The 23,434-nt window shown below is 36.0% G+C and overlaps 1 long non-coding RNA gene across 3 annotated transcripts in view; it reads right to left on the reverse strand.

Moving 5' to 3' along the window:
* Positions 1-23,434, reverse strand: part of LOC122179292 — a 55,817-nt gene extending 32,383 nt beyond the window's left edge. For 2 of the 3 annotated variants that reach the window (XR_006178628.1, XR_006178626.1), the window contains exon 1: positions 22,624-22,670. This is a non-coding gene — a long non-coding RNA (uncharacterized LOC122179292). Of the gene's footprint in view, positions 1-22,623; positions 22,671-23,309 lie in introns of those variants that run through there. The other variant, XR_006178627.1, reaches the window with a different exon arrangement.

Here is a 23,434-nt window from a genome sequence, read left to right on the forward strand (position 1 = left end):
CCTCCCTCCCTCCCTCCCTCCCTCCCTCCCTCCCTCCCTCCTTTCCTCCCTCCCTCCCTTCCTTTCTTTCTTTCCTTCTTCTTTTGCTCCTTTCTTTCTTTCCTTCTTTCCTTGTTCTTCTGCATGTGTGTGTGTGTGTGTGTGTGAAATAAGACAATATAGGAACACAAATATAATGGCTAATTGCAATAATAATTGTCAAAAAGGATTAACTATTTTTATCAGATATTCTTGGCATCAATAGGTGATGAGGGAAAACGAACAGTGAAGATAATATTACCAAGACACTAATGATCAGAACTCTGACAGTTTCAGAAATGACTTCATTATTACTGGTTAGCAATATTTTTAGAAGATACGCCTGTTCTAAGGGCCACTATCACTGGCTTTTTATGATTAGTTGGTCTAAGATAATGAGCTTTTTCCATTGCATGGGCACTGTTGGTAAATTGCAGATGACAGAGAAAAGAAAAGTGTCTTGGCAAGAAATCATTCACTTCTTACATCTTAATCTAAATCTCACAGAGGAATAGGAGGAGGTTATTTGTGATAGATACTGATCTTGAGGTGAAATTCTATTAGTGACATGGAATCTAATAGAAGGAGAGCTGTGTCATGTGGGAGTTTTTCATAGTGCTTTCAGTTTTCTCTTTTGCAGAAGCCAGTTCCATAATTTTATTGAAATTTCAAGAAATATATATATGTACCTACATTGCACACAGATGGTAGATTCATGAGGTAAGACAGATAAGAGGTACAATTTTTCCTATTTGTTTTTTTGTCTTAGAGTGGTAATAATATACAGATCAAGATAAAAGCAGCATTGACAATGCCAGTCAGAAGCAGCATTAGTAGCAGCAGCACTCTTGTACACTAACTTATCAAAGATTTATGCAGCGACATTTTCTCTTGCAAGATTAACAGCAATGTTTTTTTTTTAATTACAGAATAACTGTGATCTGAAAATCTCCATGCATGGATCTGCATCTAACTCTTCTTAATGACTATAGGATTTGAATTTTTTTGTATAACAAGCGAAGTTAGTTTTATTTCCATATTTATAACTGTTACTAGAATCACAACATTCATGCACCAGTTTTGAAGTTATTAAGTCTATTAATTGTTGCATGAGTGAGACTAAAATAAAACAAAATAAAAGCATAGTTCAAACCCAGCCCTGTTTGATGTGAAAAGTTGTAATAATTCATGTAACCATTTCTAGGAAAGATTCATAAAAGAACACAAAAGCCTAAGTATCACCAAGAGTCTTTGTAGACACTTGTCTTAAAACAACAGAGATTATCAATCCTAGTGGAAACACTACTATCAGTCAAAACCTTTCCATGAATCCCTCTATTTCAATCTGTGACCAGAGCTGCCCATGTTTACGGTCATGAACACACTAGGTATTCTTCGTATCCTAAACAGCCATAATATTTTTCAGAGAAAAATTGATCACACACACATACAACATCTTCTCACAGAGCAGGAGGCTCTATTACCATGCATTTGGATGGTTCTCCCAACTTATTCATTTAGTGAGTGAATTAAGTTATGACATGTCATACTTTCCAAGTACTCGCTGGCCTAATAAGTACTTAAACTCATCTTGGAAAATAGAATAACTAAATAGACTAAATAACTAAATAGAATAACTCTGTGACAGTACTGATCTATGAAAAAACTTTGCTCTCTGACAGGGCATTCACCTTGGAAGAAAAATAAGTTTAAAATTATCTCAGAATCAGAAAGAAAATTTACCTCAGCTCTGCTCTACCTGGGTGACTTTGGGTTGTACTATTGCATGAAAAGAGAGAACAACATTGCTTTTCATTTCTATAGAGTTCTGATAAAAAGTTCTGATGAAAGTTCTAATACTTACTTGTCTAAAATGCTGGAGCGTATAACCTGTGGACAATTACAGGCCACTAGCGAAACATCTATACCATAAGAAGGGTGGATCTCTCAGCATATTCCCTTTATTGACTACTGATATGGACCAGATCTGTGTTTTCTCAGAAGCAGTTTGTATTTATCTCTTCTGCAAAAACATCATGGGTCAGAAAAAACTTTCTACATATAGAAAAAAAGTGAACCTTCCCTCAGGACACAGGCTTAAAAAACAGGACAGCAAGAGAAGGAAAGAGAAGAGGAGCAGGAAAATGGGAGCTAAGTCTCAAAGGAGGCTGAAGCAACATAGAGATTAGAAGGAGCATTCTGTCTGACCCAGTGAGGGAATTCTCCCTCCTAAAAGACTTGTCTTGTTTACATTCTGCTAAAAGCTGTCTTTTGTCTAAAAGTCTTAGATCACATAAGCGCAGGTAAATCCAACTGCATTCCCTGGCTGACCAGATATATATCTGATAGCTCCTCACCCAGAATACTATCATTTTCATTTTCACTCTTACTGCCATGTGTCGTTTAGAGGGTCTCAACATCTTATTTGAATTTATGGATTCTTGAGGCAGGAAAGAGAAACAGGAAATAAATATACCTCTAGCACACTCTAGAGAAGGAGGATCTCCTTGCAGATATTGTGGTTTGACTTAAATGATGCTTGACTCAGAAAGGGAGAGAGAAGTTGTTGGCAAGCAAGCTATGTTTTATGGTAAAAAAATAAAGGAGATGACCGACACAAATGGAACAGATACTCATGTTCCTTCGAGTGCTTACATTAGTGGTCACGATTTGATACTCTTGTTTCTGTTACGTACCTTCTGATACCACAAAAATTGCTGCTGGCTTTGAGGGCATTTTGTGCAGTAAATATTCCTCTACATGAGTCTATAAAATGAATGTCCAATTTCCTGAATACCATTAATATTTAATAAAATGTGTGCCAGATTCTGATTGTTATTCAGATGTGTAATGAGCAAATATCTTTTTACTTTTAATATGCCTATATGATATCCACTGAAAGCGCAGTGCCTGGTATACACAATGTCAGTTCATTGTAAAACACAGGAGGAAACAGTAACAGTTAATTTTTACAGCAAATTTAAGCTTTGTGTTGCCACAATTACAGTACTATCATTTCTGAGCTACTTACTAGTTCTATATTATTTATGCAGAGATTTTATTTTGCAGCCTCTTTAACCATATAAAATGATATGTAGTTACATACACAGAGACATTGTACTATCTTCTTGTTGGCTGGACTAGAATTTCAGGTCAAAATCACAAATCTATAGCATTTAGCAATTCATTCTCAAACAGTTCCTATTACTGCATCTTAGCTGGTAAGGGTAAAAAAAAAAAAAAAAAAGAAAGAAAAAAGAAAGAAAGGAAGAGAGGAAGAAAGGAAGAGAGGAAGAGAGGAAGAAAGGAAGACTCCAAAGCCAAGATAGTTAATTTTAAGATTGAGCACAATGACTCATAGAAGTATTCGTATAGTGTTGTTGCCTGTGATTGCATAATACTGAATTTGATGAGTCTGGAGGTCTCTTATAGTCCTACGTTCAGAAAGAATGAAAAGAACCGATAAGGAATCAAAACTGTGTACATCAGGGAGAACTGGCTTTTAAGTGTTATGTGACTTTTAGACAAGGAATTATAGTGTATTCTTAACAGCAATTACTGAAAATCTTCTTTGGGATTTTCCATAAATTCCTGAAGAGAGAAAGAGAGCTTTGTTTATATAGGTTTTAATGTTGTTTCAAAACTCAAAATTAAGAGAAAAAAAGTGAGGAGAGCTGGGATTGGGGAGAGTAAAGAGAGACAGAAAAAAATAATAATCTGAAATGATCTCTTTTGAGTACATAGGTTCAATGACTTTTTACAAAAATCTTTTTGATTATTATTTAACTAAGTCTGCTCTACAGAAGAAAAATAGGAGAGAAAAAGAGAATTTCCAGTTCTGTGACTGAGTCCTTGTTCAACTGTACAAAAAAAAAAAAAAAAAAAAAAAAAAAAAAAAAAAAAAAAGCTGAGCTTTAAAGTAAAATAATATTCCCCTTGAAGCTGCAACTTCTCTCTTCTCTCTTCCCAGATGCATAGCAAGGACACACCAATTGCACTGCTCCAGAATGATCAGATCATCACATCTTCAAAGGTATGTATAAAAGCCTAGTTCTGTACTGTCTTGCATTGTTTCCATTCATTACCAGCCAGCTAAAAAAACTAACAAATAAAAATATCACTCATGCAGAGATTATCTATTGTATGTAGCTTGAGTACATGAAAATGACCAAACAGGATAAAAGAGAAGTTACTCGAAATATTTCAAAACTTCTTAATTTACTGATATCTTAAGTGTTTACCTTCAGGTCTATGTGTCAGGCATTTATACTTTATGCAGAATGTGACCAAATAAAAATGACAGCATTTTACATCCAGATAATATTTAGTGGCCCATGCTATTAAATACTGGAATCAGGCAAGCTGACTTAAGAGCAAGTAAATCCACAGTTTGACACATTGTGTCAAACAGTGTGACAAACAGTGCGACAATCAGTGTGACAACAGTTTGACAATCTTGTTCAGGTATTAGATCAACAATTGCAATTGCAATAATTACAAGGGTTACCATGTCACACATACATCTTGATTTTTACAGCTCAGGCTTTGAGAAAGCCTAGCAAAAAAATTGCCAGTTAAAGCAGAGAATATTGTTTATCCGTTTCCCTTATTATAAGCACACAATGCTCAGTAAATACATTTTCTACGTAAATATTAGGCAGGGGGGATTGAAGTAAAAAAAATCCTCTCAAATAGCATTAGAAATGCCCTCTTTACATGATGTTACAAACAGATCTTTCAGATGCAGATACGCATGATCTACTATGTGTCTATTCAGCCACAACTTCAGTCACTCCTTTTCCCACTGTATCACAACAGCCTTAATTTTAGCATTTCTAAAGGTACCTCAGAACTATAGACCAGAATTCACTGCATATAGGCCACAGAAAATTGTGGCCTATACTAGAGGGACTTTGTGGCACTGTGAGCTTTGCAAAGATATGAATTTCTTCTTTTTTGGACAACAGAATGGGTTACTGTTTGGGGAAACAAACATTACTATCATCAAGTTAATTTTTTTGTGTGAAGTTGTATATTAAATAATCAAATGGATGTGAACATCTGATTTATCACACTACAATTATCTGATATTTTTATTTTCATATAGAAATTCAGGGAATGTGCAAAAACATTACCAAGGCTACAATCAACAGAATATATCAGTGCAACATGAAAAGTAGGCATTTTGAGGTTGTGTTTGCACTAAAAACATTTGTCACCAACTTTAGTTAATTATTTGGAGCTTTTTTCACTACAAAACTGAATGCGCAACAACATATAGAAGAAACCACAAGTTTTAAGATATTTTCCAGTGTTTGCTTTGAAGAAGGATGTTACTAAAGCTCAGCTCGGTTCATTTGCTTCTTACAGATTCATTTTAAGGTTATATTCATTATGAATTAGGTTTTTACTTGGCAAATTTGAATTGCTGGAAAGAGGAGAACACTTTTTTTCTCTCCATAACTTACTATTGCTCGAATCTTATGAAGATCAAAAATGAAACACAAAGTACTACAAATTTTGTCCATGTTGTTCTAGTATTGGTAGGAATCCCCCTTTCATCAGTATTGATGACTATCAAAAAGCCAGAACAAGAGAAGAACTGAATCCTCAGATGGATATATAAATTACCCCTGAAAAATCTTATCAAAACTGTCTGTGATTGTAGCCTTAGAGATAACTAAGCACCCATCTATAGGAAAGAGAATAATTAAGCATCTATGGAAGGATTAAGACACAAACAATGACAATAAAGACAGGAGTCATTGAATGAATGCAAGATAATGAAAAAGTCAAGGAATAACAGAAGAGATTGGCAGAGAATTTGAAGATAGGATGAATATGGGGAAAAATATGAAATATATTTCCATGGAAACTACAACAAAGAACAAAACAATACTATTTAATATAGCAAATTCTCAGCAACAAAACACTGTTTTTTCAAGAGTCACCATCATTAGCTGTGCATTTGCTCCAGTTATGACCAAGAACCTATGTGCCATGCTCATAAACATCTGCACCAGCAGAGGTAACACACTTTCGCTTTCACCACTACTGAAACACACTACCCACTGCCTCACTGTGCTCACATTCACTTGTTGGCCCCCATACACATTCAGCAAGTGTCCATGGATGCCATTAGTTGTCATTTTTTCTTCATGAAGGAATTCAATGACACACCTTTTCTCCATATGTACTTTCATGTCAGACTCCTTTCTGTCAGACTGCCCCTCTGCTGCCATCTGTCACACAGCAATAGTATGGAATGGAATACTGGTGGGAAAATTTAACCTCTACTACCATGCTATCAACATCCCCTTCTGACATTGTGGGCAAAAAAAAAAAAAAGAAAATAGGAGGCATTACTTTTGGGGTAGATTTCTCATATTAGTTACATACAAGCTCAAACTTGCATTGCTTTCATGCCGAACCCACCCAATTTTTCAGTTTGATATATAATACCTACAAGTTCTTTTAAATTCTCATTTGAGAGCTTCTGTATTAATATTGTGAGAATAATATCTCCATAAAGTATGAGGACTTTTCTGTTAATGCTTGTCTTCGTGTTTTCTTTTCATTTTCCCCCCCTCTCCTCTTCGACTTTTCTCAGACAATCAGTCAAGGAAACATTTTTCCATTTTGGAAAAGCAGACTGAAAGACAGCGTGATGTGATCAAACACAGTTTGTTGTAAAATTGAGCTAAATGTGGATTCTGTTAATGGGTAATCCATGCTCTATCAATGCATAATTACCATGAATATTGCAAGGAGATATGCTCCTTCAATATTCTGAAAGAACGAGGAATTTTAAAATATTCCTGAAGTTATTTGGAAGACAGTTGTTAAAATAACAACAACAATAACATCACATTTTGTTAAATTCACACAAAATGCAAAATAGAGCACATGACACAGTAGATAAAAAGTCAATATCATGTTTTCTGTACCTTCTGTCATGAAACATGACAGCAATATTGCACACTTAACATGAAGAAGTCCTCAGTTCAGCGCATAAAAGCAAACAGAAAGAAAACTATGGCAACAATAACTTCCCTAAACTTTATAAAGGCTGTTATGGGCTCTTTTTAGGTCCCAATTTTTAACAGTTTTAAAGATAATTTTTCATCATTACTTTGCAGCTCTGAAAGTTTCAAAGTCTTTTGAAAAAAATATGAAAGGTGAGAAAATTCTGTACATCAGCTGAATATAAAATATGGGTAGGTTTTTGCCTTAAAAAATGCTAATCTGACCTCTTTCACACTAGTTGTAAGCTTGACAAATTCATTCCTTTGAGATTTTCTCAGAACATTGCAGTCAAATTGGGAACCGTTTCAGTATAATGAAGATATTTAACATCTATTTTAAGCAGAATATATTTGGAAGAACAAAATGAGGGAAAAAAAACCCCAACTAATTAAATACAATAATTCAACAACAAGCAAAATACATGAAGATAATCTAATCCCTGGAGATCATTAGCACTTTTTTTTCCTTTAGATAATGATGGAAAATAATAGCAGAACCAGTATGCTTTATTTATAAGTCTTCATAAGAACAGAAATTCAAAATGAGGTATTTCATAGCACTTTTTTTTTTTTTTTTTGAGAATTTCCCCTACCCCTAGCTCCTGAGGAGTTAAGAAGACCAGATGCATAATAAATTTTGATCCAATTATATTCTCATGATATCCTTTTTCTCTTGCAAAATAAATTGATACTGATAGATACTGTTTGATACTGTTTGAAAGAACACCACACATTCATCATTTTAAATGCATAGAACATGATGTACTGAGCTGACACGAGATGTACAACAGTTCTTTCTTCCATAGTATATACATTTATCTTATACTGGCAAGTAATCTGCTAGATAATTCAATCATTTTGAAGATGAATATGTTAGAAAAGAGATGCTTTTAGTATGAACATCTGTCAATCCGAAGCAAACAAGTGAAAAACAAAGCAAAACAGACAAACAAGAAAGCCCACAAAGCCATGATAAGTTAGGCCAGGAAAAGAAGTATGAATATAAAAATTTATGTCACCAAAGTTAGAAGAAAGCATGGTACAGCATGACACAGAATAATGAAGTGTCTGAATAAAATATCTACCTTCTGATGTGATCTAAAAACTTTCAGTTGCAGCAATATATATATATTTATCTTAGTGCTTCTGTTTAAGGTTTAAACCTGTGATGAAAATGAAAACATGTCCCATTGCAAACCACATTCCTCCACACGGTGGAACTGGGTAGTGGGCTGTGCCCAATGGGTAGTGGTTAATGGAGTTAAGTCCAGCTGGTGACCCGTTTCAAGTGGTGTCCCCCAGGGGTTGGTACCGGGGCCCATTTTGTTTAATCTTTATTAATGACCTAGATGAGGGGATTGAGTGCACCCTCAGTAAGTTTGCAGATGACACCGTGAGAATCCTTCTTTGTTTTTTTTTTTTTTTGGCTCAAAGCTTGCTTCCTTAGGTATTTTGTTGAGGAGGCAAGTGATGGATGTTGTATGGCAATCAACATCACTGTGTGGACAATTTTACATCTTTGGAGCTGTTTGCCTTCGGAAGATAGTGCTCAGGACTGTTTACTGGCAAAAGATCTAGCCTGTTACCAAATAACTCCTGTTTGCTATGGGAGACTGGGGGACAATGCCATTGTATCCTGCGAAGGCAAGATACAAGTTGGTGCCTCCCTGCTTCCTCTTATCTGCTGGCAAGGCCAGAAAGATAAGAACAAAGGAGGTTCCTGCTGAGATCCCAGAGCCAGAATCTGCCACTCCAAGGAGAACTGACTCAACCACCTTGGGTTTGAGCTGTCACTCAAAGGAGAGCTGACTCGACCACTTTGGATTTGAGCTGTCACTGCAAAGATAGCTGACTCAACCACTTTGAAATCATTGATAAAGGGCCATTATCGCCATGGTCATCGTGCTTCGTCGTCGTCGTTGTCAACAGAACAACTCTGCCTGACGACCCACCGCTACTGAAGATCAAAGACTGAACTACGAACCACGCTGGATCCATGGTGGTGACTATCTCCCTCTTGCTGCCTATAAAGACCCCTTGCTTCTTCATTTTTTCTATCTTTTCTATCGCCCTCCTTCCCTTCGCCATTACCCTAATTCATAATAGTGTCCGTCCTCCCCTTCCCCATTTCCCTAATTAAGATTTGTAATAAACTGTAATAAACAACATTTGAACCGTTGCTTCTTAATCTCACGCTGGGTATATAGATAATAAAAGAACCTCCTCTCCCTCCTATAAATTGGAGCGAGACAGACACCAAGCTGGGAGGTGGTGTCAATCTGCCTGAGGGTAGGGAGGCCCTTCAGAGGGATTTAGATAAGCTGGATAGCTGGGTGGAGATGGATGGGATGAGGTTCAACAAGGCCAAGTGTCAGGTCCTGCATTTGAGAACAACCCCATGCAGAGTTGTAGGCTTGGGGATGAGTGGCTAGATGATTGTGAAGAAGACAGGGACCTGGGGGTGTTGATGATGCTCAGCTAAACATAAGCTGACAGTGTGCCCAGGTGGCCAAGAGGGCCAACGTCATCCTGGCCTGCATTAGAAATAGCGTGGCCAGCAGGAGCAGGGAGGTGATCATCCCCCTCTACTCAGCACTGATGAGGCCGCACCTGGAATATTGTGTTCAGTTTTGGGCCCCTCACTACGGGAAAGACGTTGGGGTCCTGGAACGTGTCCAGACAAGGGCAACGAAACTGGTGAGGGGTCTGGAGCCCAAGTCTTGTGAGGAGCAGCTGAGGGAGCTGGGATTGTTGAGCCTGGAGAAGAGGAGGCTCAGGGGAGACCTCATTGCACTCTACAACATCCTGAAGGGAGGTTGTGGTGAAGAGGGATTTGACCTCTTCTCCCAGGCAGTGAGCAGGACATGGAGAAACGGCCGTAAGTTGTATCAGAGGAGGTTTAGATTAGACATAAGGAAGAACTATTTCTCTCAGAGAGTGGTCAGGCACTGGAATGGCCTGCGCAGGGAGTGGTGGAGTCACCATCCCTGGCAGTGTTGAAGAGGCATCTGGATGACGTGCTGCTTGATATGGTTTAGTAGCTTGTGGTGGCAATGGTGATGAGGAGATGGTTGGACTAGGTGATCTTATAGGTCATTTCCAACCTTGTGATTCTATGATTCTATTTTCTCGCAAGATTGTGGCTTTGTTCCCCTTCCTTTTGCATTGCTTAAATGAGAGCATGAACACCTACACAGTTTTGCCTTTCAGACTTAAGAAAATATATCCATTTCCTTAAAATGCATTCTCTGTCTCTATACTATTGCTCTCATTTGCAGTACATGCACTGGTTTCATTTTCTCACATCACAAATACCTATTTTGGAGAAAAATGTACTCTCGTTTGCTGCGAAGAATAAAAAATGTTTGAATATGTGTTCTAAAAGCACACACATGTATTTTAGCCATCTGCTCCTGTACTCCTTAATATTTTGTCTACCAAACAAAAGAAACTAATGAAGAATAATGTGTTGTTAATGAAAGAAGACTGGTTAGATTCCTCAGGAAGCAACAATGATGTCTCTGGTTTGGGGTGTCTCTAGCTGCCTCTGACTACTCAGTGGTAGACAAATACTGACTTTGAACCTACAAAAAGACCCATGGATAATCACAAGCAGTAATTATTAGTATTTCCCTCATAGATACAGACAGACATAGACAGCAGTAGTAACATTATGTTCAGATAAAGAAATACGTAGCATAATGTCTAACTGTGCTATTTTATTTTTCTTGATAATGTTTTTTTCCCAATAATTTCATTCAGTTTTCTTCTGAAGACCATTATGGAATCATCTTAATCAGGTCTTCAAAGTGGAATGGCAAACAAATAGTGCATTGATGCATTGATGTGGTTGGAGCCCAGATAGGAGGGTTGTGATAGGTGAGTTGGAGCCCAGAGAATTTGTCAATTTGTTGGAGAATCCTTTACCTTGAGAAGTGTAGTTTTCCAGGTCTCTTATTCTAGGATTGTAACCAAAATGTAGATTTAAAGAGTTTTCACCACACTAAACTGTTAGCATGTTATATACCCAAATAAAGAGCTATTAAAACATAAGTAAAAATAAAAACTGAGGCTTCCCTTCAAAACAAAATAAAAATAAAATTAAAAATAAAAATGAAAATAAAAAAAGTTAAGACAAGCTAGCAAAAAATCTCAGTGCTAACATATAATCACTGCTACATTTGCATATTTATCCTTGGTCTATTCAGCCACTTTCTATGACTAGCTCTATGAAACAGAAGATAGGATGAGGGAAAAGACGATTACTGGAAGGCATTTGCCAATTACAAGCCTTAAGGAACTATATGATGCTACTGATGCTTTCTCAGCCATATCTACACAAACTAAGTGTTTTCCTGCTGAACAGTTTTCTTATCTAATTGTAAGTTCTGAGTTATGGAAAAACAAAGAGTTCAAAATCTAGTCTTGCCCACACAAAGTTAATTTCACTGAAGTCTATTAAATGAACAGATTTGTTTTGTTTCCAGTGAGGCAAAGAGAGCAGAATTTGTCCTCTTGCATTCAATTTTCTCCTGTAGAAATCACTTGGAAGATTTAATTAACCAGAAAGCATGATTTGTGGAGATTTCTTCATTAGAAATATGATGACTATGATTTGAAATGTAAGAGGAACCATTTGCTTATGACATTTCTGAACACTACTGTTTAAGAATTTAATCTTATTGATTCCATGCTCTTTGCAAATCCAATTGTTGTCAACGGGTTTAAGTTCTTCTAAGCTTCTTATTGTAGAACCCTACCTCCAACAGCAAAGCACTAGGGGACTACAAAATTTGTAAATTCCACTTATGCTGGATTATGACTGCTCGTGGCTCAGATCTGAAATTATTTCTGTAAATTTATAGAGCTGTGAAACATTTTTTATGTTTCAAGAAAACAATTAACAGAAATGCTATTTATAGGAAAAATTGTAAATCCTTACAGCTCAGGAGCAAGTTCATTGTTTGTATTCCCTACATCCCTACTGCCTTCCACTTAGAAAAGAAAAAGAATCAGAAAAATAAAATCAAAATCAAAATGGAATAGTTCTGAAGAGGCATCAGTGCAGAGGTAAATTCTATAAATTGTTTCAGAAATTGAAGCAATTCTGCACTGAGAATTTTCATCCTCTAATGTTTTATTTTCTTAAAATGTGAAGTTTGATTACTGGTTACTCTATCATAGGCCTTCCGTGGCTATTTCTTTGCATACCTGCTTTTATTAAATGACATGATCCTTGTCATTTATCAAGTTAATTAGAAATGGATCACTTAATCCTAAAATGTTGTATAATTTTGATTGAAAAAAATGTACATTTTCTATTAATAAAGATCCTGGTAAGTAGAGATGCTGAAGAGTGGAGATTCAAAGCAGATTACATATGAATCAGTCCACTAATGATATTATTCATAAGTAAAATCTCACTCATAACAGCAGGCATTTGTCCTAGGTATTATTATAATGTTCTTAATGCATAGATTTTCTTACCATGATCAGGAAGTAAAGAACTGCCCTTATTTTCATTTGCTTTCTCATTTGAGAATAGAAAATGATTTTCGTAAGTGCATTTTTGCCTTTGCATTTTCCTAAAGCAATGAAAGAATGATACTTCAAATTGAAAGAAAAAAAAAAAAAAAAAAAAAAAAAAGAAAGAAATAGAGACCTTTGAAGAAAGCTTTCCCAAATTTCCATTATATGAGAGAAAGGACAAGAAAAAAATATGCCATAAGATGAGGCAGTGGGGAAAAACAATGATATGAATGAACTTGGGGACAGTATGAAGAATTTTTTAGAATAGGCAGATAGAAAATTAGGCAAAAGCTCAGCTTGAACTCAAACTGGCTACTGAAGTAAAAGAGAACAATTTTTTTTGTTTTGTTTTACAAATACATTAACAGTTAGAGGATGGCTAAGGAGAATCTCCACTTTTTATTGAATGTGATGGAGAATGTGAACAAGAAAGATAAAGGCTGATGTTCTCAATGCCTTCTTGACATCTGCCTTTAAAAGTCAGACCAATTTTCCTTTCAGTACTCTATCTATTGACCTGGAAGTCACAATTCGGGTGGGAACAAGAAGGCCAATAGCAACATTTTGGCTTATATCTGAAATAGTGTTGCCAGCAGGAGCAGGGAAGTGATCATCCCTCTGTGAACAAAACAGGTGGGCCACACCTCAAGTAGTGCTCTCAGTCTTGTATCCCTCACTATAAGAATGACATTGAGGTCCCAGAGCACGTCCATGGAAAGGAAATGAAGCTGCTGAGATGTCTGGAGCACAGATGTAAGGAGCGGCTGAAGGAACTGAGATTGTTCAGTCTGGAGAAGAGGAGCTCTGGGAGGACCTTACTGTTCTCAAGTAGTATCTGAAGGGAGCTTGTGGTGAGGTTGGGGGTTGGCCTTTTCTCCTGTGCAACTAGTGACAGGACTAGAAGGAATGGCCTCAAGTTGCGGCAGGGGAGATTCTAGTTGGATGTTAGGAAATACTTATTCTCCAAAAGAGTGGTTAGGCACTGGAACAGGCTACCCAGGGAGGTGCTGGAGTCACTGTCCCTGGAGATGTGCAAGAAACATTTAGATGTTCCACTTAGGAACACAATTTTGTATGGAGATATTGGTGGTAGGTGGGTGGCTGGACTGGATGATCCCGGAGGACTTTTAAGACCTTGGTGATCTATGATTCTATGATTTTAAAATATTGATCTGATATATTCATAGTTAAATTAAGCTACTTAAGTAGTAATGGATTAAGATTTTCCTGTATGGAACCTAGTATTAATTCAGATCTTTAGAAATATTTCCTTTTACCTTACTGGAGCACATTCTCTTCGTCATTTTATCCACACTATGATTTTTGGGGTCAGCTTCCTACATTTTTAAAATTGCCTCAATATTTTTATGCTTCTTTTTAGCAATATTATTGTTACTTCTTCTGAAAGTGAAAGGCTATCACGTCTTCTTGGATGTGAAGTGCCATTGAGGCAACTTGCTTAGCTAATAACTTCTTTGTTGAAATCTAAGTGGAAGAATTATACTGGATATAATAAAACAGAAACTAATGATTTGCAGCTCTTATATTAAAATGCAATATGTCTTTGTGATTGTGGATATCCTTATTATTTTTTTTTTAACATTTTCTCTAAAGCATATTGAATATTATCACATAAGTAACCTGAATAAATGCATAAGTTTTATAAGGGCTTTTTTATTATCATGAGGTCACTTTTATTTACTTCCTCCCTCTTCCTCTTTAACCACAGCCTATTTGCTAGCTTCAGGTAAAGAATTTTATGTAACATTTTGACAATACTGTATTACTCTGAATTCGATTAACCAAAGGGGTCAACTTTCATTAGAAACTGCATAAAACTCAGTCCATTAAATTGCTTTTTTCAAGCTTGCAGTAATGGCTTATAGTTTGGCTTATATTAATTAGTCTGCATTGCTAGACTAAATGCTTACTTTAAAAAATACAGAGGCTTCATCTTCTGGTATTGAACTGGCTTATAAGGAAGAAATTGTAGAGGAGATTGTTGGTTTAAAATGTAATAGATTAACTAAAATTTCAGAGTTTTTAAATAGGTCAAAGAGGTAAACTATTGTATCAAAAAGTTGGAATTTTCTATCAACTACAGAAATAAACATAAATCCTTTTTATATATTCAATTTTAAATTGGTGACATTTTATAGCCTTTGATCACAAAAGTCATTTGAACTACTCATAAAACGAACCTCAAAGTAAAATGCTCTTACCTTCAATCATTCTTCTAAAGATCTAGAAAGTTACTGTTTTTCTCTGCTCTGCTCTAATCTAAAGCTGTTTTGATTTCCACTTCAGCAGTCGATGGTACAAGACATACATCACCAGATTAAATTTATCAATCCAGATTGATATCCTAAACAAAATGACAAACGCCTAGTATTCTGAAGAATATTTGAAGGATTCTCTAAAAGCTCTCTTTCAGCCAGTCAAGGTTCAAATCAGGTCAAGAAAAGAAGCTGCAAATCTTCATGATCCTAGAAGTCATTTACAAAAATCTTAAGACAAACAGAACTGTTCCATGCTGGGACACGAGAACTGCAGGAGCACTGCACATAAAGGCTTATATTCATTGGTGAGAGAGCAACAGCTTTCTGCTTAGCAATGTGAAGGATGTCACACATACTCCTGAACCACAGAGCATGGTCACAGATAGCTCACTGCATGGGATCACTTCTGGATCTGATAAAGGCAGTCAGCTCCTGTGGGTGAAGGGGCTCTAAGTTATTCCTTGCAAAGGAGCAGAGACAGCAAGCTACTTCAGTGATTAATCTGAGTTCAAGTGCTTTAAACCAGGAGCAACCCTTCCTAAAAGGAACAAAATAAGGTGATTTTTTTTTTTTTTTTTTTTTTTTTTTTGTGAGAATTGCATCAATCTCACCAGTCATGTATGCCAAGCTTTCATCAATAAGAAGCACAAGATTGGCTTCACAATCATTTCAGAAAGAAGTAGTAACTCAGCAGCCAAATGTTGAATGAACAAACAGTACTAATATTGGCAGTAATATACTTGACATTAATCTCCCTCTGTTTTGGACTTCCAATGTCTTTTTCATTGTTTAAGTAACATTACCATACTGCATTTTGTTAAAGCTTTGTAACTTTTAGCTTCCTTGCACAAATAACTTGAAGGAACAAGTAGGGGATGTTGAAACTACATCACAAAAATCAGTAACTTTAATCTAGGCAAGTAGAATGGAATACAGATTTTGAGAAGTTAATAGAGTTCTTAATTCCTAAAGAACTTTTTGTATAAAGTCAGCAAGTGCCTGCAATTGTCTTTGGCAAAACAGCCCTTGAGTTCTGGACTGTTGAAGAAGAAACTTCTCTTAGTAGATTAACATAAAACTGGATGAAAAATTCTCAGCATGGCAGTTTTAAAAATAGAGTTTGGTATGAATGTAAAGGCTTTTCACCAGTTTTAATTAATATTAAAAAAAAAAAAAAAAAAATCAGTGGAAAAAATCCTAAAAGAACAATCACTTCAGCAAGGCAGAATACATAAAAAAAGAAGGAACAAAAGCCTCTTTTTTAAACTTGCATATTAGGAAATGTTCCTGATTTAAACACACTATTACATCAAAAAGCTGTAATTAATAAATGTTTCCAATGTATTGGGGGATAAAAACGCAAAATAAAAGTAGACCAGAAGTAGATCAGAATGATACAAACTTTATCCAATCAAATAATTGTACATTAAGAAAACATATGAATGCAAGGCAATTCATTTCCTTATCTTTCTTCTCCCCCACCCAAAAAAAAACAAACAAACCCTAAAGGCACACACAAAAAAACAAGCTACACATTTTTCTATTTCAGATTCAACAATAATCAACTGTTAGAGTTTCCCAGATAATGGATTTTAAGTTACCTGGTTTCAGTTTAGACATTATCCAGTATTTTAAAGGCAAGCATATTTTTTTCTGAACAGTGGAATTTGATGCATTTGTTACCAGTTACTACATGAATGAAATGTGCTACTTTTTAAGAAATTCTAAGAGTGGAAATCTCTGTAAAGTAAAATCAAAGAATTTACACCTACCTTTATTTGTACTAGCAAAAAATGTTTTGTTCAAGCATTTTGTAATTTGGTCAAGTATAGATAACTGGATAGATTTACAGTCATATAGAAAATAGAGCCAGAATGATTATTTGTTCTTGCTAAAGCTAGGTTTGTTGTTGTGGAACATATTTGCATAGTCATTAGCAGAGGTAATATAAGCATTATAGCAATTACATCAAAAGTGTTCTTTGATATCATTTCTCAAAGGCAATTTTATCTTGATGTCAAGAATCTATGGAGCTCTGTTTAATTTCAAGCATGTTAGTATTCAGCACTAATAGCAATACAGTAGACAACTAGCTTTTAAATTAAAAAAATGCTGATCTGTAAGAATGTCCCTTATATATTATTCTGGTGGTACAGAAGTAACAAAAAGCCATAGTTTGCGGTAGAAATGATACCAAACATTCTAGCAGATTTGATAAGTGCCATAAGTGTGCCAGGGTGCCCTGGAAGCTCAAAGGGCCAACCATACCCTGCAGCAGAATTCCAGATTGCCACTGAAGTTAAAGTTCAGTGGTAATGTTTCATCATGATGTTTCATGCTCTTGACATCCTTTTCCATACAGAAAATGAAAGAATTGCAAGGACTAAATTCTACAACACTACAACAGGGAATACACAAAGCGAGATTGTCACTGATCCCCACTTGAGGAGGATCAGTGGAGGATCCTCCACTTGAGAAGGATCAGTGGAGGATCCTCCACTTGAGGAGGACTAAAGAAAGCTTCCATAGATGGCAATGTTTAAAAACAGTGCCATTAATTGGAATGCTGGAGCTTTGAGCAACGGTCTAGTCTCCTTCTATTGCACTACTAAAGTTGATAGCCACTTCCAAAATATTCATGCAACTGAATGTAGTCAGCTCACAAAAATCGTTTTAATAACAAAGCAATCTGGCTTTTATGCTAACCTCTGGAGCCATACTATATTTCCAAAGATCAGTGGACTGGAAACTGCATGGAATCACATAAGTGTTTCATTCAAATGCAAATAAGATGATACAGAATGATAACAAGCTAAAAGAAAAAAAAAAAGAAAAAGTTTTGCTTTTAAGCAAAACAGTTGAATACTTAGCTGAACACCTTTTATGGTTAGTTAAGAGGAGCTACCTTACTAGAATGTCATAAGGTACCATTATAATGCTGAATCAAGAAGCCTTGACATGAGTGCACCCTGGAACCTCCACTACAGAAGCTAAAATTATGGAACAAATATCACCATAACAGTACCAAGAGAACAATAACCCAAGCAAAAAACAAGTGGACCAAATTGCCACAGAAGTTCTCTAAAGCACTAACAAGCTCTTCAAGCTTGAAAAACTGTCATAAATTTTGTGTAAAATTTTCATCAGAGATTTGCTATTTTTTTCTCAAAGAGTGATAATAAAATGAAAGCAGTAAATTGTCATAATAGTGCTGCAGGATTGTTCCACAGAAAAAAAAAAAACCTTCCTACATCTTCAGAACTGATCTTAAACCAATGGACTGACATTCCTAAGTCCAGTAGTGAATATTTCATCACCTGGTGAATTCCACTAAAGCCACAAATACTACATCAGCTTTGGTTTTAGTATGCCTACAAATGTTGTTCCTGAAACTTTTTGTTATACAATGAATACTGACAAATTTTTCCATTTAAAAATAATGCTTATTTTTCCAACCAAAAATATTAACTTATTCCCCAACATTCTAGCTTATTAAAGACTTTCATTTCTAGCCTCTTTCTCAGCTTCCTACACTTCTCTTTGATAATTGAAGGAAAAACAAGGATAAAGTGTCCTTGAAAAATAAAATTTGGGAAGGAAGAATAGGGGGTCCCTCCAAAATATGAAGAAAAAGCTGAAAAGCTGAGAATAAGAGTTTCATCACAAGAGTCTGGTTAAACAAACATATCTTGCAAGTGTATGGCAGGAGATGCTTGCTTAGGACATCTTGTTTGCTAGGTACAGCAAGAGTGATAGACTTTACAGGATACAAAGATGGTTCTATTTGGGCAAAACAGCAATCTCTGAACCCAAATTACAAAGTATGTATAAACAAAGGAAGTGAAGAGGGGTGCCTGTTAGCAGAGATGGCTGATAGGTGAATCAAGAATCAAGCCATAAACCGTAGTAAAATATCTAAACATTTCTTGAATGTAATCAAGGACAGTGATTTCATCACTTCCCTGGAGAGCTTATTTCAGTGCCTAACTACACTTTTTTAATAAATTTTTTCCAATATCCAACCTGAACCTTCCTTGGCACAACTTGAGACTATTCCCCCTTGTCCTCTTGCTATTTGTTCTCAAAAAGAGGTCAACACCCACAACACAACATCCTTTCAAGTACTTCTAGAGAAATAATGTCTGTCTCCCCTGAGCCTTCTCTTCTCCAGACTAAATAATCCCACTGTATCCAGTAAGGGATGGAGATTCTCTTTAGCCTTCCTCTTACAGTTTATCTATTTGTAAAAATTGTTTTTCTTGTCTTTTACTACAGTGGCCAAGTTGAGTTCAGCTAGGCTGAATTCCCCTCCTCAGCCCCCCCAACTTGCCTGTCTCTTGTTACACAGGATGTAGACTATTTTTCTCCCTGAGCCTCTGAAAAAGCTCTCTGTTCATCCACACATCTTCTTCCTCTCTGTCTCATCTTATGGCACAGGGGGATAGCCTGTTCCTGTGCCTTTAAGACTTTCTTTTGGAGGAACACATGGTAGTGCTAACAACTGTGTGCCTTGTCTCTTCATCCTGGAAAGGCTGTCTATAACAGATCCCCAACAGGATGTCAGCCTCCTTGGCTTTCTCTCTGATCCTTACCCACAGAGACTAAACACTACAATTGCCAGCCCTGAACTCAACAACACTGAAACACTCTTTAATAAATGGAGCCAAATCACTGCCTCTCCTTCCTTGCTTATCCCTCCTTACGAGCCTGTAGCCATTGCAGCATTCCATTGCATGCAGATATTTGACAGAATGGAGGTGAAGAGGTAACTGTTCTGCCAGTGAGATCTAGTCATCTCAAATTTTTTTTTATAGAACTCAGGACAGTATTTAACTGTGATATCTTGAAATTGAAGCTGGCTCCTGTTGCTAATGAGAGCATGGCAAATGAACTACACATATACATGAATAACATCTGTATATACGTAGATATGTATTATGTTCAGAACATATAACCACTCTTAGGATGAAAGACCTATTGCACATGTACTCTGTGCTTATGCAGATACATAAACATATATAAAACACATGGTTTTTGTTTGATTAATCTCTCCACTTGAAAATAATGTATTAATTCAAACAGACATTTACTTATTAAAGACCCATGACAATACTTCAGCTTCTGTTTTCAGAACATGCAAAATTTGCTTGGGTCCCAGATATCCCTGAACACCTAATTAAGTTAATATTTCCTTTTGCCTCAGCATGGTAATCTTTCTATAAGAATTGAAAAAGTATTCAATCTCTAAGGTACTGGTCTTATGAAAGAATGAAAATAATAGGCATTTATTACTATCTGGATTTTAAAATTGTCTTCATCAACCAGCAAAACTGTGGAGTTTATATAGTGAACAATAGTAATTAAAACCCTGAATTTTCCATTCTGGTGGAAATTTTAGAAATTTTAAAAATATTTTAGTTTGAAAGAAGAAAAACCTTTCAAGTGACAGAATTTCATAGGGAAAAAAAGCTATATGTAGTCTCTCTTAGCTTTTCTGAAAACTAAACAAAGCCTGACCCAGCTGGGACCCTGTAGTCTGCCTCTAGCTGAGGTAAAAGCCTAGCAAAGTATTGAAGAAGAAACATAAGAATGTTCGTGTTTTTAAGAGCGTTGTTTCATGATATTAGAACTGAGGTTTCTTTGTACTAAATCATACCACAGGGACACCAAGTTTAATATTCATCTTCTAGCAGCTGGCATCTGCTGCTTTAGAGAAAGAGGAACAAATATAATTCTCCTAATTATCTGAATCATTATTCTTCTTACTTCATATACTAGGTCTGCCTCTTGGGTCTTTTTTATACTGATCTCATTTTCCACCAGTTGTTTGAAAATCATCACCAAAGTCTTTTCCTTTTCATCAGGTTTTGTATCTCCTCTTTCTCTGGGAACCATACATAACCAGAACATGTTTAGTACCCTTTTGGCTGCTCCTATGCCAGATTTATATGTATTCCTCTACAAAAATATCCCTTTGGATCTCTACTAGTAATACTTAGTCTTTAAAACTGCTTCTCTAACCTTTTCCTCACAAATCTCAGGACCTTTTTTCCCTTTGTTTCTTCATTTGCTTATAAGTTGCAAACAAGCATCAACCCTCTGCTGCATGCTGCACTGGAAAGTATTACTAAATCTAGAATATCCTTGTTAAAAAAAAAAAAAAAAAAAAAAGCATCTACATTAGTGTGCACAGAGATAGTTTAAATAAGTTTTCCATTAATTTAGGTGCTTGCATGTGTCAATTGTTTTCCTTTATTACCACCAACCCTGCTATAGCACTTCTTGCCTAATCACTCACTCGGACTGCACACGTTCCTGTAAGCTTTCTGCAGTGTCAGGCAATGTCTGGTACACATTAAAAGGTCATAAAATAATTCAAGGTAACCTGCAAAAATATGTTTATATTCTCACACTGCACAGATCATGAAAATGTTCCAACAGAAACAGATTTGGAGTGGAAGCTTTTGGAACAAGGACTATCTGAATCTGATTTTGTGCAGTGTTGGCATGTGTATGGTCTGGCAGGAGATAGTTTTGCTCCTGTCAATCCCAAAGTGCTGCTATATTCAACATGACTGACAGTGATTAAAACAAATAAATAAATAAATGTGTTGTTTTTCCTTTACGTTCATCAAACTGTTACCGAGAAGCTAGAAACTAGATTATTATCTTTATCCACACCCTTAATCCTCTGTCATGCACTCTGCAAACTGATATGAGATAGGAATAATTTCAAGATGAAAAATGAAACATTATCTGTACCTGTAAAAATTCTAATGTTTCAGCTCCAGAAAATGTTATTTGTCAAGTAAATCAATCACACTCTTAAAAGCCATTTATATGACCTTTTAAATATTTTTGAAAATAATTTAAAATCCTCTATCTCATCTTAAGAGATAACAAGTAAGCAACTTGTTCTACACGTGTAAAAGAAACACATATCATGGAGAATTAAATTACATACTCTTTTCAATCCCTTTTTTACATCAACATATTGTCAAGAAATAATAAAGGATTGTTTTAATTAGTCTTCTGCCTCTAGCACTGGAAGATCTTTGCACTTGGTTTTCTTAATAGCATATACACAAGGATTTGTACACCGTGTCTTCTGATGCATCCTTACCACTATGGTCTCGAACAAGGACATACTCAGAATAACCTCTCTGCTCCAGATAACCAGATAATCATATTAGGCTAGTCATCCAGCAGAAAAAAAAAAAAAAAGAAAAAAAAAAGAAAAAAAAAAAGGCAATAACAATAACTTTCAGAATGCTGAAAAACAAAAATAATGTTTTCTTTTAAATAAACAAGTACACAGGATCTGAAACATATTGTAAACAAAATCAGGGGTTTTAGTAGAGAAAATAATTGACATTAATAATATTATGAATTTTGAACAGTACCACTAAGATTATAATGGAGAAATGAAATATTTTAAGAACCCTACACAGATAGCTGGAAAGTAGAAAGGAATGCAACCAAACAAGCAGAGCAAGAACACTGATTTAAAAATTGGAAACTAAGCAATAAATAATAATAAGAGTATATGTTTGATCTTATTTTGAATTGGCAGGTGTTCAAAGGTTTTTACAGATTAGCTATTTTTCCCTGCAACATGTACAAAATATTAGATATGCAGACTGCTCTGAAATCAGTGCCTCCTATTTATTTCCATGGAAACTACAACAAACATCACAGTAAGACTATGTGATAGAGCAAATTCTCAGCTACAAAACACTACTTTTCAACATACTTACAACCATTAGCTATACCTTTTGTAAGCAATGATCAAGAGCCTGCATGCCATGCTCATAAAAATCTGCACCAGCATAAGTGACCCACTATCACTGTTGCCACTTCTGAAATACACCCCGTTGCTTCACTGTTCTCACTTTCACACTGACAAACGTCAATGGGTGCCTCTTTCTGCATGGAGGAATTCAGTGGTGTACTTTTGCTTCATACTCACTTTCATATCAGACACCATTTGGTCAGTCTGCCAACTTTACTGCCATTAGTCAGTCACATGGCAGCAAAACTTAACAGAACATCCGTGGGAAGTTTCAGCCCCTGGTGCCATACCACCATCACCTGCCTCTGACATTGTGGCCCAACAAAACAAAATAGAAGACATTACTTTTGGAGCATCTCTCAAACAAAGCCTGTATTATTAACACACCATGAAAAGAATACGTCTGTTTGAATACCAAATTAGCATAATCTGCAATAATTTTGAGTTACACTGTGAATATTGCTAATGATGAAAAAATAAAGTGCTAAACATGGCTACTCACATGGATTCTTATAACAGTCATAGCAGTGGTAGCAATAGAAGCAGTAGGCTAGATTTTCCCCAGACTTTCACTGAGCCTGAATTTGGCTAAATGATATGTTATCTGTCCGATAGTCTAGTTTAGTAACATATTTGAAATTCCTCAGCAGAATGTTAAAAACATACCTGTTCAGCAAGTCTCTTGGAGAAACAGAAGGGGAGTTTCGCATTTCTTCCAGTACAGTGTGTCAGAGGAATACAGGACCTTCATTCTGGTTACTATCAAGTGGTCTATTTTCCAGGCAGGCAGG

The sequence above is a fragment of the Lagopus leucura genome, unplaced genomic scaffold (assembly GCF_019238085.1).
Source record: "Lagopus leucura isolate 7727_CA_CO unplaced genomic scaffold, USGS_WTPT01 Super-Scaffold_100002, whole genome shotgun sequence".
Taxonomy (NCBI): domain Eukaryota; kingdom Metazoa; phylum Chordata; class Aves; order Galliformes; family Phasianidae; genus Lagopus; species Lagopus leucura.